General features: G+C 48.1%; 1 long non-coding RNA gene across 1 annotated transcript in view; it reads left to right on the plus strand.

The window, feature by feature from the left end:
• Nucleotides 1-782: 782 nt before the first annotated feature.
• LOC307109158 overlaps nt 783-16,382 on the plus strand; it is a 30,171-nt gene continuing 14,571 nt past the window's right edge. The window contains exon 1 of the long non-coding RNA XR_013814381.1: nt 783-915. This is a non-coding gene — a long non-coding RNA (uncharacterized lncRNA). The remainder of the gene's footprint in view (nt 916-16,382) is intronic.

Genomic DNA, 16,382 nt, shown 5'->3' on the forward strand with positions numbered 1-16,382 from the left:
GCTCCAGCCCCGTAAGCCCCTCGCACACTCTTCACGAACTCTCTCGCTTTCCCCCTTTCTGTGTCAAAGAAAACACGAGGTCCCAGCCGAGGACTCGCTGCTCCGAGGTCCCGACAAATAGCTGGGCTTCCGACCGGCGATAGCTGAGCGGCTCCATCACCGGCCGCATCCCACAGGCCCACGGGCGGCGCATGCGCGGCGCGGGTGGCGAGGCGGGCTGGGCGTGGCCTGGGCGGACGGCGGAGGCGGGGACGCCGGGCGCCCCTAGTGGCGGGTGAGTTCACGCCCTCACTGTCGCCTCCGGATTCCGTTTCCACGGTTACGGCGGCGCGAGGCCGTGTTGCGGGTGAATCGTGTTTCCGTTGAAACATGAAACCTGAGGGACTGAAGGCGGCAGGACGCGGGGACGGGGAGAGAGGGAAGCGGGGCCCGACCCGGACCGCGGGAGGAAGGCCGCCCCCCTACGTGCCCCTCCTGCGGCTCTAGTAGTTCTGCCCACCATTCCCGTCCACTAGCGCCCTTCGGCCCCACGAACTGTCCTGGACCCCCACGTCCCCCCTTGCCTCTGCCAGCTGCCGACCTCACTCTTCCCTGTCCCAAGTGGCGACAGGCAGCTTTTGCCCGCGCCCGGAGCTGCACACGCCTGAAGGGACTGGCCTGCAGGCCGCTGCCCCATCAAGGTCCAGACAATCGTGTGATCCTGAGCGGCCCTCACGCACCGCCCTCTGCCGGGCCTGTGGCTCCTCAGAACCCTTGACTCTCCCTTTCCTCCCCAGGCCCCTGGAGCCTCCCTGGAGGGCCTCGCACCGAAGCTAAGGTCGGGCTTCCGGGTTCTCCCCCAAGGAGGAAGCCACCTTGGGCCGGTGTGGGGTAGAGGCCTGACGACCCCGGAAGTAGTTGGCCGCATGCTAGGAGGTGAGTGGGGCTACAGGGGCCCCAGACTGGTGCAATTCATGACCTGTAGACTTATTTATTTGCCTTTCACAGTGTCTAACATTTTTACATTTAACTTACAATATCTGAAAGTCAGCTGATTTTATGTTAAAATTCAATGTGTGGTTTTGCTCCAAACATTGGGGAGAGCCGAGCCAGTGTGGTTCAGTGATTGAACTTCAACCTAGGAACCAAGAGGTTCCGGTTTGATTCCCAGTCAGGGCACATGCCCGGGTTGGGGCTCGATCCCTAATAGGAGGCGTTTCTCTCATTGATGTTTCTTTCTCTCTCCCTCTCCCTTCCTCTCTAAAAAATCAATTAAAAATATTTTTTAATTGAGGCGATCTGCGGACAATGGGCCTGTGTTCCCACATGCCAACAATCTGCCATAGCTGAGAAGTGGCTGCTCTCTTTGGAAGGCTCTAGAAATTTGCTATGGTCCTCAAAGCCAATGTCAGTTACCATTTATCATCAGGCTTGAGCTATTTCTTATAGTAAATAAAGGTCAACTCTCTTTTTGCACCTATGTCTCTGTCAAAAGTGGGAAAACGAAAGGTGGATTGAGAGCATTGCATGTTTCAAGAAAAGTGGGAAGGAGCGTATTTCCTTGTGGAAGTAAAGACTAGCCCTGTGTGTTCAATATGTAACCAAACTTTGTGTCAAAAGAATACAGCTTAAGGCAACATAATGAAACAAACCATAGTAAGAATTTTGACTGGTACACAGAAAAGATGCGTGATGAAAAACTTAATGAGAGACCCAGAAACAAGGAGGCATGGATCAGACTGTCGGGCCTCAGAGGGAGGGGAGGGGAGGGTGGAGGTAAAGGGGAGAGATCAACCAAAGGACTTGTGTGCATGCATATGAGCCTAACCAGTGGTTAAGGACAACAGGGGGGGGGGGCATGTGTGGGGAGGGGTGTGGGGTGGGAATGGGGGGATGAGGACAAATATGTGATACCTTAATCAATAAAGAAATTAAAAAATAAATAAAAAGAAAAAAAAGAAAAAGAAAAACTTAATGAGCTCAAAAAAGGTCTAAATCTACTTCACCATTTATCACGAATAAAAACAAAATAAGTGATGCTGCTGTGAAACGCAGTTATGTAAAAAGTGAAAAAAATTGCCCGAGCATAAAAACCTTTTACAGATGGTGAGTTTATAAAAGTCTGTCTGCTGAGGCAGCGGAAATCATGTGTCCTGAACAGAAACAAGCATTTGCAAACATAAGTCTAACTGGAAACACTGTTGATCAGAGAGTAAAAGATATGGCTGAAAACTTACAACTTGCAAAAAAACAGTGGAGTTCTTTGTGACATTTTCTATTGCAGTTCATGAGAACACATATATAAATAACATGAGCCACTTAATTATATTTATCCGTGTTGTTGTTGAGAATTTTGACATCACTAAAGAACTTTTGGACATGGTACCCATAAGAGACCCAACATCTGAAAATGACTTATTTTTCTATGTTGAGAAAAGTCTTGAAAATTAGTAGACTGGTCAAAATTAGTAAGTGTGACCACAGATGGTGCTCCTGCAATGGTCTTGTTATCACACTGGTCTTGTTGCAAACCTTAAATCCAAGGTCGAAATGTTTTGCAGGGATGCAGAACTTAAATCCAGTCACTGAATTATTCACCAGAAATTGTTTTGTACTAAAAACTTAAAACTAGAACATGTCATAGATGTAATGATTAACACAGTGAACTGGTTACGCTCTTGGGGCTGCAACCACAGACAAGTCAGTGCTTTGCTTGAGGAATTAAATGCACAATATGGTAACCTGCTTTACCATACGAAGGTCAGGTGGCTTAGTCATGGCATGATGCTGAAGAGATTTTTTGAATTGAGAATAGAGATTTATTCTTGTCATCCAAGGGCAAATCCCTCCCCCAGCTCAGATATTGGATCAGAGACTTGGCCTTTTGGTTGACATTATAAGTCATTTAAACGCTGAATATTTCTCCTCAAATACGTTCACAAGTAGCTACACAAATGTATGACTCAGTTTGCTCTTTCCTAGCAAAATTGAATCTTTGGGAAACTCATTTAGCAGTAAATAACCTGGCTCATTTTCCTACACTGAAATCAGTTTCCAGAAATGAAAGTGATGGCTTAATCTACATCCCCAAAATTGTAGAGTTGAATTCCAGAAAAGGTTCTCTGATTTCAAACATTATGTAAATGAACTCACATTGTTCAGCTCACCTTTCTCAATTAACATTGCTAGTGTTAAAGAAGAATTACAAACGGAAGTTACTGAACTGCAGTGTAATGCGGTACTGGAAATGAAATATGACGACATTGGAATGCCAGAATTCTATAAATACCTCAGCAAGAGTTACCCAAGCAATGGCATGGAAACCATTGTGCAAAGATTCTGTCCATGTTTGGAAGCACCTAAGTCTGTGAACAGTTGTTTTCTGTTATGAAATAGAAACGAAATTTTGTTCCCAGTTAAGGGATGCAAGATTGGATTCCGTTCTACATTCTCGTATTGCATCTCGAAATACGAGACCAGACATTGACATCTTTTTTTTTTTTTTAAATATATTTTATTGATTTTTCACAGAGAGGAAGGGAGAGGGATAGAGAGCTAGAAACATCGATGAGAGAGAGACATCGACCAGCTGCCTCCTGCACACCCCCCACCGGGGGATGTGCCTGCAACCAATGTACATGCCCTTGACCGGAATTGAACCCGGGACCTTCCAGTCCGCAGACCGATGCTCTATCCACTGAGCCAAACCGGTTTTGGCAAGACATTGACATCTTGATGCCAGAAAAAAGGTGTCAGGTTTCTGGTTCTAAGTCAAAGGAGTACGAGGTTATGAAAGATTTTAATAATGAAAGATTTCTAGTTTTCAATGTATATTTTTAAATTTTATCTTTGAAATATCCAGTATTATAAATTTTGTATGTGTTTTGCTTGCACTGTGGTCCAATAAAAAAAATTGTTTAGATCCCCGCACCCCCGCCCCCACATTTGATTTTTTTCATATACTGGCTTATTGTACTTGTTTTTGTAACCTATTTGGCTACCCAAACTTAGTTTGAGACTTCTGCCTAATGGAGTTAGTTACCATAATTAGTGTGTATACACACACACACACACACACACACACATATGTGCCACGTCAGCACAGCCAAGGGTTCAGTGAGCCTGAGGAGGGGTAGTGAAGGATTAAAGGAAAGACAGACAAAGAGAATATAGCTGGGGCGGTGGATCTCCTGTGCCTGAGTGAGGCCACAGAGAAGGATCCAGACAGCAAGCTGAGGCTTTATTTTATAGTCAGAGAAAAACAAGGTAGTGGTCAACATAGTTACAATGTTCTTGTGAGTTTCACTTGTTTTGGCAGCACTTGCTGCACCTCCCACAGCCCATTAGCTACCCAGGAAGGATCTAGGGAGCATATGGTTAAGCTTAATTATGCTAAGAGAGCTCTGCCTTCTAAGCTGGGACTTGTTTGTGGCGCTGCCACAGGTCAATCCGAGGCTTAACTCTAGAGCTGCTCCCTACACACACACACACACACACACACACACACACACACACACATATCTATATATATAAAAGCCCAGCGATCAGAATGGTGGAATGACCAGAACGACCAGTGGCTATGATGGACACTGCGGCAGCCAACCAGCCCGAACTGCCCGCAGCCCCTTCCCCCGACTAGATGGGCCCCCATTGGGGCGGGCCAGCCGGACCCCACCTGTGCATGAATTCATGCACCAGGCCTCTAGTATATATATGAAAAGCCTGACACAAAAGACTTGCCTGTGTTTGTATTATTCCATTTATATGAGATTCCAGAAAGCCATAAGAACTCTTAAAGTAACAGAAAGCAGATCTGAGGTTGTCTGCCTGGTGGTAGTGGATGGATTCGTTGTAAAGGGACACAGGGAAATTTGTGGGCCAATAGAAATGTTCTATTATCTTGATTATGGTTGTGGTTACATTTGTCAAAATTCATTGAACTATATGCTTAAAATAGGTCTGTCTTATAGCATGTAAATTATATCTCAACAAAGTTGATCTTTTAAAACTGAGATGCAATCATCTCCAGCTGCTGTTGGTCATTTCCCTCATGGTAAGTCTGCATACAGATCTTAAGGAAGTAACAAAAGCCTTGCCTCAAGGTTTTCAAGTCCATGGTCCTATTACCACAACGCTTTGACTCGTCTTCACAAGAACTGGAGGAATAGGTTCTATCGAGAACAAGGTGAGCCTGGGAAATCTTAGCATGCCAGTAAGGAAGGAAAATTTGAAAGATAAATAGCATCAAGTTGAAATAATGGAGGCCATAGAAGAGGGGCTCCCACTGACCAAACTGAGAATATTTAAGCATCAAAAGGAGACTATTGGCCAAGATCAACTGGCATTATAACAAATCTGAGAAGGCATGAGTCCATTTTGAACTATAAAAAGAGAAGACATTAACATTACATATCCTGAAAGAGGAGACTGGAATGTATTCTCAAATCTCACCATTAAACCATATAAATATTATTTTTAAAAATGTTTTTTAATTGATTTCAGAAAGGAAGGGAGAGGGAGAGAGAGATGGAAACATCAATGATGAGAGAGAATCATTAATCGGCTGCCTCCTGCACGTCCCCTACTGGGGGTAGAGCCCGAAACCTGGGCATGTGTCTTTGACTGGAATCAAACCCGGGATCCTTCAGTCCACAGGCCCACGCTCTATCCACTGAGCCAAACCAACTAAGGTAAATATTTTTGTTATTACTGTTATTTTTTAATATTTTTATTGATTTCAGAGAGGAAGGGAGCGGGAGAGAGAGATAGGAACATCAATGATGAGAATCATCAATTGGCTGCCTCCTGCACACCCCCTACTGGGGATCAAGCCCACAACCCGAGCATGTGCCTTTGACCAGAATTGAACCTGGGACCCTTCAGTCTGCAGGCCAACGCTCTATCCACTGAGCCAAACTGGTTAGGGCTAAATATTAATGATTTGAGAGAGAAATTTCCACTTATTTACAATTCATTAATTGGTTCTTATTGGGCCCTGACTGGGGATTGAACCTGCAGCCTTGGCCCACCAGGACAATGCTCTAACCAACTGAGCTACCTGGCCAAGGCTCATTTACTGCCTCATTTATTGTATGGAACTATAGATGAAAAAAATGTAAAACACATTAAATTTCCACTGCCAGCAAAGATGGGACAACAGGGACAGGATTTGCCATGCCACCTCAAACAACTGGAAAACCAGAAAAAATGTAAGAAACAGCAGTTTTTAAGATGTTGATCATCGGGCACTAAAAGACTGTGAACCATAAGAGGCAGGAAGAAAACAAGGTGAGCCCTAGGATTTGCCCAGCTTGCTGTCTAGAGAAAATATCCGAGGCACAGGGCACAGTGAGGGGAACCCAGGCAGAGGGAGCTAACGCTCACAGTGCAGAGAAGCAGCAGCAACTTCGAGGATCTGCAGAGGGTCTCCCTTGGGCCTTCAGGGGAGTTCTGATCAGTGCATGAGTGCATGGAAATTACCCACAGCCACGAAAAGAGCCACCAGGAGGGATCATCAGGGAGAATCCCCAGAGATCACATAAGACTGGGATCCCACCAGCCAGAGTGGAAAAGCAGCCGAAGAAAAAAGACCTGTTACCTAAAAAGGATTAAAGATGAGGACAACAGCCTATTTCTCATGGGAAGCCATGCCAGTCAGAAGACCGTGTTCTGGGACGCAATTGTGTCACTTGGAAATGGTTAGTTCTTTTTGGACCTTGCTTTCAGCTTTCTTTGGTAAGAGCAGGGCAGATTTTAATCTCGGGCACATTTTCCCTTCTACCTGGACAAAACCCTTCTGAATGTTTTGCCTGATCCCCCATGATTCTTTATAGTACTGGTAGAAAAAAACTGTCCACCTACTATTCTGTGTACAGCAAAGTGTATTTCAAAAACAAAGACTTTTTCAGACATATAAATGCGAAAGAATGTATCTCCGGCAGAGCCACACGACAATGAATGTTAAAGGAAGTCCTTCAGATGGAAGGGAAACTACACAAGTTGGAAATGTGGATAGACAAAAAGGAGTAAAGAATACCAGAAATGACAACTATATGGCTAAAAGACTTTAGAAGAGAATTGACTATATAAGGAAAAAACAATGCACAGCAGGTCCTCAAATGATGTCATCTTGTTATAACGTTGATGAGGGGAAAATTAATTCCTGGCCAAGGCCACTGTCCTGTGACCAGGAAGCAGACCCAGTGGAGAGGTGCATGCTCCAGGGCCCCACAGGAGGCCATAAAGAATGTCGAGTCTCTAATTGAAAACAACAGCTCGTGGCCTCTCCTGCCCATGGCTGACGTTGTCTCCCAATAGCATGTGGGGCCAGAAGGCTCCGGGACACTGGGAGAGCTCAGCAGAGCTCAGCCGGAAAATGGAAAAGCACTAGAACCAGGGACACCAAGCAAATATGAGGCACATGAGCGAGCACGAGCTGCAGAAAGAAGGCCCCGTTAGCCACAAACTGGTCCATGTACTGTAAGCCCCCAGTTACGGAGCGTGGGAAATGAGTCAGGGTCATCCTGTCCTCATCTTTGAGTTGGGGCTAAGCTTGGCCTTCCCTCCCACTTCAGAGTTTCCTGAACTCTCACTGAACTTCCACACCAGACTCCTACGGCCTATCTCTTTCCTTGTCCTCTGTCCCCTTGACTGTCACATCCTCTTCGCATTTCTTCTAGCCTGGTCTGTTTTGCTTTGACCTTGACACAGGCCTTGCAGTTTCGTTTCGGTCTAATGAATTTAGTATTTGGCTAACTCTGAAATACCTCCAGGAACCTCCCGTGAAGCCCTGTGGTCCCTTCCAGGTTGTAGCATCCCACAGCATGTCCATTTTTAATACTTGTTAAACCAGTTTAACAAGCATTTCCTGTTTATTATCCTATATAATAAAAGGCTAATATACAAATTGTCCCCTCTACCAGGAGTTCCACTGGGAGTTCAACCAGGGGGTGGGGCTGGCCTGCCAACCACGGGGTGAGCCAGCCGGACCCCACCTGTGCACAAATTTGTGCACCGGGCCTCTAGTATACAATAAAAACCAGTTCTCCAGGTGATGTGACAAGGCCAGCCTGAAAAGGAAGGCAGAGGGTAACAGAGCCTGAAGGTGGAGGGAGAGCTGTGGTGTGCACGGGCCACCTCGGCCAGAGGCCTAGACCACCTCTGTGTTTTGAAGTTAAACAATACAATAAATACTCCTTTTTGGGTTAGGGTGGGAGTTTCAGATGAAATAGGAGGAGGTCTGTTAGACCTAGACTTTGACCTTGCACGCCATGCTGCCACGCCTGAGCTAGTGGACTCCAGCAAGTCATAATGGGATTTGGGCCTATCTCTTTTTTATTTTATTTAAAAAAAATATTTTTATTGATTTCAGAGAGGAAGGGAGAGGGAGAGGGAGATAGAAACATCAATGGAGAGAGAATCATTGATCAGCTGCCTCCTGCATGCCCTACACTGGGGATCGAACCCGCAACCGGGCATGTGCCCTGATGGGGATTGAGCAATGACCTCCTGGTTCATAGGTCAACACTCAACCACTGAGCCAACTGGCTGGCTTGGGCCTGTCTCTTGAAGGTAAAAAATAAAAAACCAGACATAGACCTGACCTGACACTGAGGAGCAAGAAATCTGAAATCTAGACCAGCTATCTTTACTTCCTCACTGGGGACCTTGAGCCTGGCCTGACTGTCTCTGTGCTTCTGTTTCCCAGGGCTACGGAGAGGCTGAGCGGGTGAAGGTTTTGCCCCCTGTGGGTTGCAGGTGTCCCCCTGCCCACACTGCTGGGCTGCACCACAGGCATCAGCGCCTCAGGGGGCAGTGTGCTCCTCAAAGCAACTCCCTGGGGCAGAAAGGTCTTATGCCTCAACACACATTCATTTGCCAACTAATGAAATGATGAGAGAGACACAGGAGGCCAGGCCTCCCCACCAGCTCCCACTGACCTCCGGTGGGGCCCGAAGAGCTCTGGGCTCCATCTCTAGGCAATGCCCGGCCTTGCCTGGGGGTGGCATGAGTACTTGCCCTTCCTGCACCAAGCATGGTCCCAGCTTCGACATTCTGGAAAGCCCCTCTAGGGGTACAGACTTTTCATTTTTGCAGTGAAGTGTTCCTTTGTGGCCCCCACTCAGAGCAGTGCGGGGTCACAGCCTGGACCCTTCCTGTGTCTGGGCCTGGAACTCAAGCTATGGGTCTGGCTATGGACACAGGCTTCTAGCCTGGCTCTCCACAAGGCTTGAGCCAGGACACTGGCCATGGGCCTGGCCGGCCCCACACCTCTCTGTGGGCCTCAGTCTCACCTTGTCAGAGATCTGCTATGTAGAAATTATTATCCCACCTCCAGACCAAGCCCCGTCTGGAATGTTCTGCCCAATTTATTCACCAACTCATCCTTCCGGGCCCAACTGAAGTCCCACCCCCTCACGGAAGCCTCCCCCTGCTCGTGACCGTCTCCCTGACGCAGGTTCCCAGTGCCGGGTGCACAGCCAAGCTGCGTCACAGCTATTTATAGATGTGTTCAGCTCTCTGACTCAGCCCCAAAAGCAAGTTCCAGAAATATGCTTACAAAGGTAGAGGAGAAGCCTGGGACAACGCAGTGCTGTTGCCTAGTGGGGTGGGGGTGAGGGGTGTTTGTACTTTTTGCTTTATACATTCATTATTGTTCATAAAATATATCAGTATAACAGGTTTAAATATCACAACGTTTTGTTTTAAATGTTTGTTATAAAATACCAAAATCTTTCATAACTTTCTACATAGAACCTTACATATTTCTTAAATTTATTTCTACATATGTTATGGCTTGTGTTGCTGTGTTAATGGTTAAAAAAATAAGGTAGGTCTCATGTACCAAAATAGATCTCCAGCCCTATTTTTTAATGTGAGAAACCAAGTTGCAAGAATATCTTCAGTATATCTTTTCTTTTTTAAAAAAATATATTTTATTGATTTTTCACAGAGAGGAAGGGAGAGGGATAGAGAGCCAGAAACATCGATGAGAGAGAAACATCGACCAGCTGCCTCCTGCACATTCCCCACGGGGGATGTGCCCACAACCAAGGTACATGCCCTTGACCGGAATCGAACCTGGGACCTTCCAGTCCACAGACCGACACTCTATCCACTGAGCCAAACCGGTTTCGGCTGTATATCTTTTATGAAAACAATCCCCCAACCACTAAAGTGATGACATTTTTAAAAATATATTTTATTGATTTTTTACAGAGAGGAAGGGAGAGGAATAGAGAGAAACACCGATGAGAGAGAAATATCGATCAGCTGCCTCTTGCACACCACCCACTGGGGATGTGCCCACAACCAAGGTACATGCCCTTGACTGGAATCGAACCTGGGACCCTTCAGTCTGCAGGCCGACACTCTATCCACTGAGCCAAACTGGTCAGGGCGATAAGACATTTTTATATATGTATATTCATATATACACATATATCAAATAGGTTGTATATATAGGTGTATAAATATATATTTGTGTGATATGTATATATAAACATATACAAGCATATTGTATAATATATGATGTGTATATAAATGAGTATGTGGATCCTACATACTGCAATATATATGAGATATTACATAATATATTAAATATGCAGAATAATTGTAGTCAACTTTAGGACAGGCCTAGGATGGGAGGTGATTATACAAGGGGCTTTGTACTATTTAAATTTTACAACAAGAAAGCACCCATGTACTTGAGTATTTATTTTTTTAGAGAGAGAGAGAGGAGGGGGATAGAGAGAGAGAAAGAGAAACATCGATTTTTGTTGTTCCACTTATTCATGCAGAATCTTTACACCCATGTCTTCAAGGAGGTTGACTCTTGTATGTGCCCTGACTGGGGATCGAATTGACAACCTTGGTGTATTGGGATGACGCTCTAACCAATTGAATTATCTGGCCAGGGCTGTACTTGAGTATTCTAAATAAATAATAATAACAACAAATCACAGGTGGAGCCAGGAAGCCTGAGGTAGGAGAGGCAGTGTTTCAGGGGAGCCCGTGAGACTCACTTCTGCAACAAGGAGTAATTGGCTCTGGCCGCTGCGTCCAATTGGACGTCTCCGTGAGAGTCTCCCAAAGTGTCACAGTATATAATTTTCAAAGCTGAGGCATGACTTCCTTAACATAGAGAATGGGTCAGAGATCACTTAACTCCTTAAGGAGGGTACCAGTATGGCGAAGAGCTAGTTTACAGAGAACTGGAGAGACAGAAGTATTTAACGGCACCGAAACAAAAGGACTATGCCGAAACCGGTTTGGCTCAGTGGATAGAGCGTCGGCCTGCGGACTGAAGTGTCCTGGGTTCGATTCCGGTCAGGGGCATGTACATTGGTTGCGGGCACATCCCCAGTGGGGGGGGTGCAGGAGGCAGCGGGTCGATGTTTCTCTCTCATTGATGTTTCTAGCTCTCTATCCCTATCCCTTCCTCTCTGTAAAAAAATCAATAAAATATATTTAAAAAAAAAAAAAAAAGAAACAAAAGGACTGGAGTAAGATTCCGTAGGTACTCCTACCAAACTAGCCAGTGACCTACAGGGAGGTCAGACCATCTGTTCTACCTGACAGTTACTTACATTTTATCAACTTGCTTATCACCAGCTTGGGACTGGCAGTCATCCTTTTGCCTTATTTTCAAATTGAATCATTTTTTTAAAAATATATTTTTATTGATTTCAGAGAGGAAGGGAGAGGAAGAAAGAGATAGAAACATCAATGAAGAAAGAGAATCATTGATCAGCTGCACGCTCCCAACTGGGGATCAAGCCCGCAACCCAGGTATGTGCCCTTGACCGGAATTGAACCCGGGACCCTTTGGTCCACAGGTGGACACTATCCACTGAGCCAAACCGGCTAGGGCTGAATAATTCTTTCTTAACAGAAGAGTGTGACGTAACCCCTTCTCCGAATCTTCTCTGCCGAGTTAGCTTCCCCAGAGCTACTTGTCTGAGAGTGGAGAGTGGACTGAGCACACTTGGTGGCAGCCGTCTGGGATCTGAGGGGACACTCTGGGCCTGTGTCACTGGTTCCCTTGTCTGGAGGCCTGAGCTGGGCCCCAGGAAGCAAGAATGAGTCAGCTTTCTCCCCAAGGTTAGGGAGCCCTGCGGCAGAATCTTTACACCCCTGTCTTCCAGGAGGCTGCAGGCTGAGCTGATCTAAGGACTGTTGATGTAAGAAACGTCCAAAGCTGCAGAGAATTTTGAGTGGGGTGGGAGCGCTTGGGTCTCTGCCCTGGCTTTACGGATTAGAAAACCAAGGACTTCCAGGCTGCGGAGGGGAATCTGGAGGCAGAAAAGGGCTCTAGAAAGCAACCCTCATAACTGGGGTACAGATGCAGGGGTGGAGGAGAGGGGGGTCAGGACTGATGGGAGGGAGTGTCCCAGGCTTGGAGGAAGGATGGGGGAACATCCTGGGAGGGGAGGGGAGGACAACTCGGGAGCATGTGTGGCAGAGCAGAGCAGAGCCCCGCACGGCTCCCGTGCTCTGAGTGGCTGTGAGTCCCTGTATTCTTCTAAATTCTCCCATCGACTACGCCAGGCCTGGTCCTTCTCGAACCCTGCCCACTGTACTAACTGCTGGGGACTTAGTCCAAGTTCCTCCTTTATTCTCTGCTCACTAGTTACAGGTCAGTTCTCGGCGGCGGGGCAGACGGGGAAGCCATGAGAGGCTGTGGCTGTATAAGAAGGAGGCTTTATTGCAGAAGCCAGCGCCACAGAGCCATCAGGCTAGAGCAGTCCTCACAGCAAAGTCCATACAGGCAGGCAGCCGGACACCGGCTGGGAACACACATCTTCCTCACACAGCAGCTTTAGTCTCTGTGCCCACAGCTGGTATCTGAACGGCCGCATGCTGCCCAGACTCACCCCTCACATGGAGCGGTACTTGAGCTCTGGCTCAGCAGCTTCTCCTGTCTCTCCTGCCCAGCCGCTCTCTCTAGCAGACTTCTTTACACACCCCATCCAACAAGCTGGTCAGTAACCTACTTTTTACCCTATTTAGACAAAGAAGGCTTCCTGCCAGTAGTTACATCAATCATATTGGCTATGGAGGGCACACTGTACCGTGTCCTTGCATCTGCTTGGTGTCTTGGCCTAATTATGGTTCTCAGGCTCAGAGTCCTTGAACATCCCTTTTAGGCACATGCCCAGAGCGGCCTGTGGCCATTCTGGTGTGTGGATAACAAGGCCTCTGTGCTCCCACCCGCCTTGACTATCTGGGGACCTGGCACGGTTCCCACAATGTGCCTGAGAGGTGGAGCCGAGGGACTGTGGGTCTGCAGAAAGGTTACCTGTACAGCACTCTGTCCCGCCCACTCCGAAACAGCTTCAAGCCCTTGCTGGGCCTCAGCTGGGCTGGCACCTCAGGGACCTCAGACTGGCCTCTCACGCGTGGTCCATCTCCCACCCCCCCCTCCCACACACACACACACACAACTCTCTGGATCCCTACCATTGGCGGCCTGGCATCAAGCCCTTCACATCCCAGCCAGTGCCCTCTGCGCACATTCCTGCCTGTTCCGACAGGGGGCGCTCGCACACCCTTCTTGTGCACATACCGTTCCCTGCACCCAGACTGCCCTCTGCGCCCTCTTCTGTCCCTGGTGAACTCAGACCCCTTCTGGAATGCCTCCTCTGGGCGTGTCTACCAGCTCCACTCTCCCCCCTCCCCCACCACCACCCAGGAACCAATGCGTGTGAACCGCCCTAGCACAGGGCCTGGCACTTTCCGTGAAAGGGCTTTGAGGCTGGGGAACCGCCCGGGGCTGGGAGCTGAGTGGACAGGTCACTCGTCCGCCATAGGAATCGTTGTTAAGGGCGTGGGGTCCGGAACTGCGAACCAGGCCCGCGCCCCTTCCCCTCCCCTTGCCGCAGGGCGCAGGCGGGGCCTACGGTGACACGGGCTCCAATCGCGGCCCTGCCTCGCCTCCCCGGAGCACTAGCTTAACAGCTGCATCAGCTAGGCCGCCCTCCCCTCTCCCCACTTCTCCAGCCAGAGCTGCACGAGGGGGAGGCGCCTGGCCAGCCCGGCCTTCCGGTCTGGGGCCAGGATTGGTATACGCAGCCTCCAGTACCGGAGGGCGTGGGCTAGACCGCGGCTGGGGGCGGGGGGGGGGGGGGGGGCCGGGCACGGAGGGGGTCTGGGGTTCAGGTGGTTAAGCAGGAAGTCAATCGCCACTTGAGGTGATTCTGACTAACCTCACACACTTGGAATGGAAGGCTCCTCTAGGCCCCTGAGATAGGACGCCAGCCAAGTGACCATCCATCTGCTCCTTGGTTTCTCCCACTGATAGGGAGCTCACTACTTTTTTTTTTTTTTTTTTGAGTTTTTACAGAGAGGAAGAGAGAGGGATAGAGAGTCAGAAACATTGATGAGAGAGAAACATCGATCAGCCGCCTCCCGCACACTCCCCACTGGGGATGTGCCCGAAACCAAGGCACATGCCTCTGACCGGAATCGAACCCGGGACCTCCCAGTCCGCAGGCCGACGCTCTATCCACTGAGCCAAACCGGTTTCGGCAGGGAGCTCACTACTTAATACTACTGAGAAAGTTCTTGAATTGACATCCCCTTAGGCCTCGCTTACTTTTTTATTCAGCAAATGTTTACTTAGCACCTACTATGTGGCAGAGACTGGTCACTGGTTTAGGTAATGAGGATTTTACGGGGATAAAACCCAAGTCCCAAGCCTCTTGGTTCATGTTCTAGGATTCTTCTGAGCCTGTGGATCACTTCCCCCTGGAAGCCCTCCAGGCTCTGTCCTCTGGGTTACAGCCTTCTGTGCTCTGCCTAATAGCTCCCCAGGCTTCCTCCCCATCAGCACCCACCCACCTTCGTTAAATAAACTGGAGAAGGGGACTTTTCCCCCTCCCCACCTGGGAGTCTGTGCTTGTTTCTCAAATTTCTACCTTGGCTATAAAAAAATAAACAATAAACTGGAGAAGGTGGAGCCCCTTCTGGTTTGGACTTGACCAAGGTGTTTGGTGATGACTAATGCACCAACACCCAGTGAAAGCTGAATCCTGAGCCTGAAACTGCACCCCCACCTCCCCAGCATCCAGCTCTGCTCTCTGGAGGCAAGTGGGTACTAGGGGTGGCTCCTCTGGGGCTGTGCTGGTCCATGTAAACCTGGCTCCTGCCCCTTGGCACAGCCCCTAGAGCAGGAGGACCGAGGACACAGGTGCAGGAAGCCAGGGCACCAGTAGCGACCCGTCCGAGGTTAAGCCGGGAGGTCAGAAGGATTGGGGCTCCCACCCACGAAGAAGGTTGTAGGCATGTATTTGAGCACAGGTATCTGGAAGCAGTAACAACAGTTGCATATTTCACACTCATAAGCCAAGGACAGGCGGCCTGGTACTGGAAGCGTCTTGCATGGGTGGAGGGGAAGGAACCTCCCTCTGGCCTTGGGGAGCAGCCCTTCCCCCACAGGGACAGCTCTGTGACCCTGACCTTGCCTGTCCACCCTTGCTGTTCCTTTGGTCCAGATTCACCCATCTCTTCTCAAAGCTGGTTCCTGCTCATCCTCTTCGACTCTGCTCAAACGTCACCTTCCCTGTCCACCCTGTCTAGAGGGAGGGGTCTCCTCCTCTGGTTCTCTCTGTCCCACCACCACCTTCCTTTCTTCAGACACTTACAGGGCTGCTGTTCACCGGAATTGTTGCCTGACTCTCCCACGAAAATGTCAGCTCAGGAAGCAGAAACCTTATTTTCACTAGCTTTGCCTTGCAAGGAGGGTATTTGTTGAATGAATGCAGTTCTGTTCCAGATCATATAAAGAATTGAAACTATGCCCTAACCTGTTTGGCTCCGTGGATAGAGTGTCGGCCTGAAAACTGAAGGGTCCCAGGTTCGATTCCGGTCAAGGGCATGTACCTTGGTTGCGGGCACATCCCCAGTGGGGTGTGTGCAGGAGGCAGCTGATCGATGTTTCTCTCTCATCGATGTTTCTAACTCTATTCCTCTCCCTTCCTCTCTGTAAAAAAATCAATAAAATATAAAAAATATATATTTTAAAAAGACATAGAAGGAAAGAAAATGTGTGCACTCTGTTTAGATCCCGACTAAACAAATCAAATGCAAAAATTTTTTAAATTGAGACAAAGTGTGAAAATGGTAATGTGATTATGTTAATCTAACTTATTTACAGGTGAGTTTATATGGGGTTTGTGATTTGCTTCAGAATAATGCAGGGCATGGGGGGTTGGGAAGCAAAAGTGGCTAGTAGTTAGTAACAAGGGAATTTCATTAAACTGGTCTTACTACTTTTTTTTTTTTAATCTTCACCTGAGGATATGCTTATTGATTTTTAGAGAGAGGGAAAGGGAGGAAGGGTGGGAAAGAAAGAGAGAGAGAAACATCAATGTGAGAGAGAACAGAACATCAATTGGTTGCCT

The sequence above is a fragment of the Cnephaeus nilssonii genome (genome assembly GCF_951640355.1).
Source record: "Cnephaeus nilssonii genome assembly, chromosome: 13".
NCBI lineage: Eukaryota > Metazoa > Chordata > Mammalia > Chiroptera > Vespertilionidae > Cnephaeus > Cnephaeus nilssonii.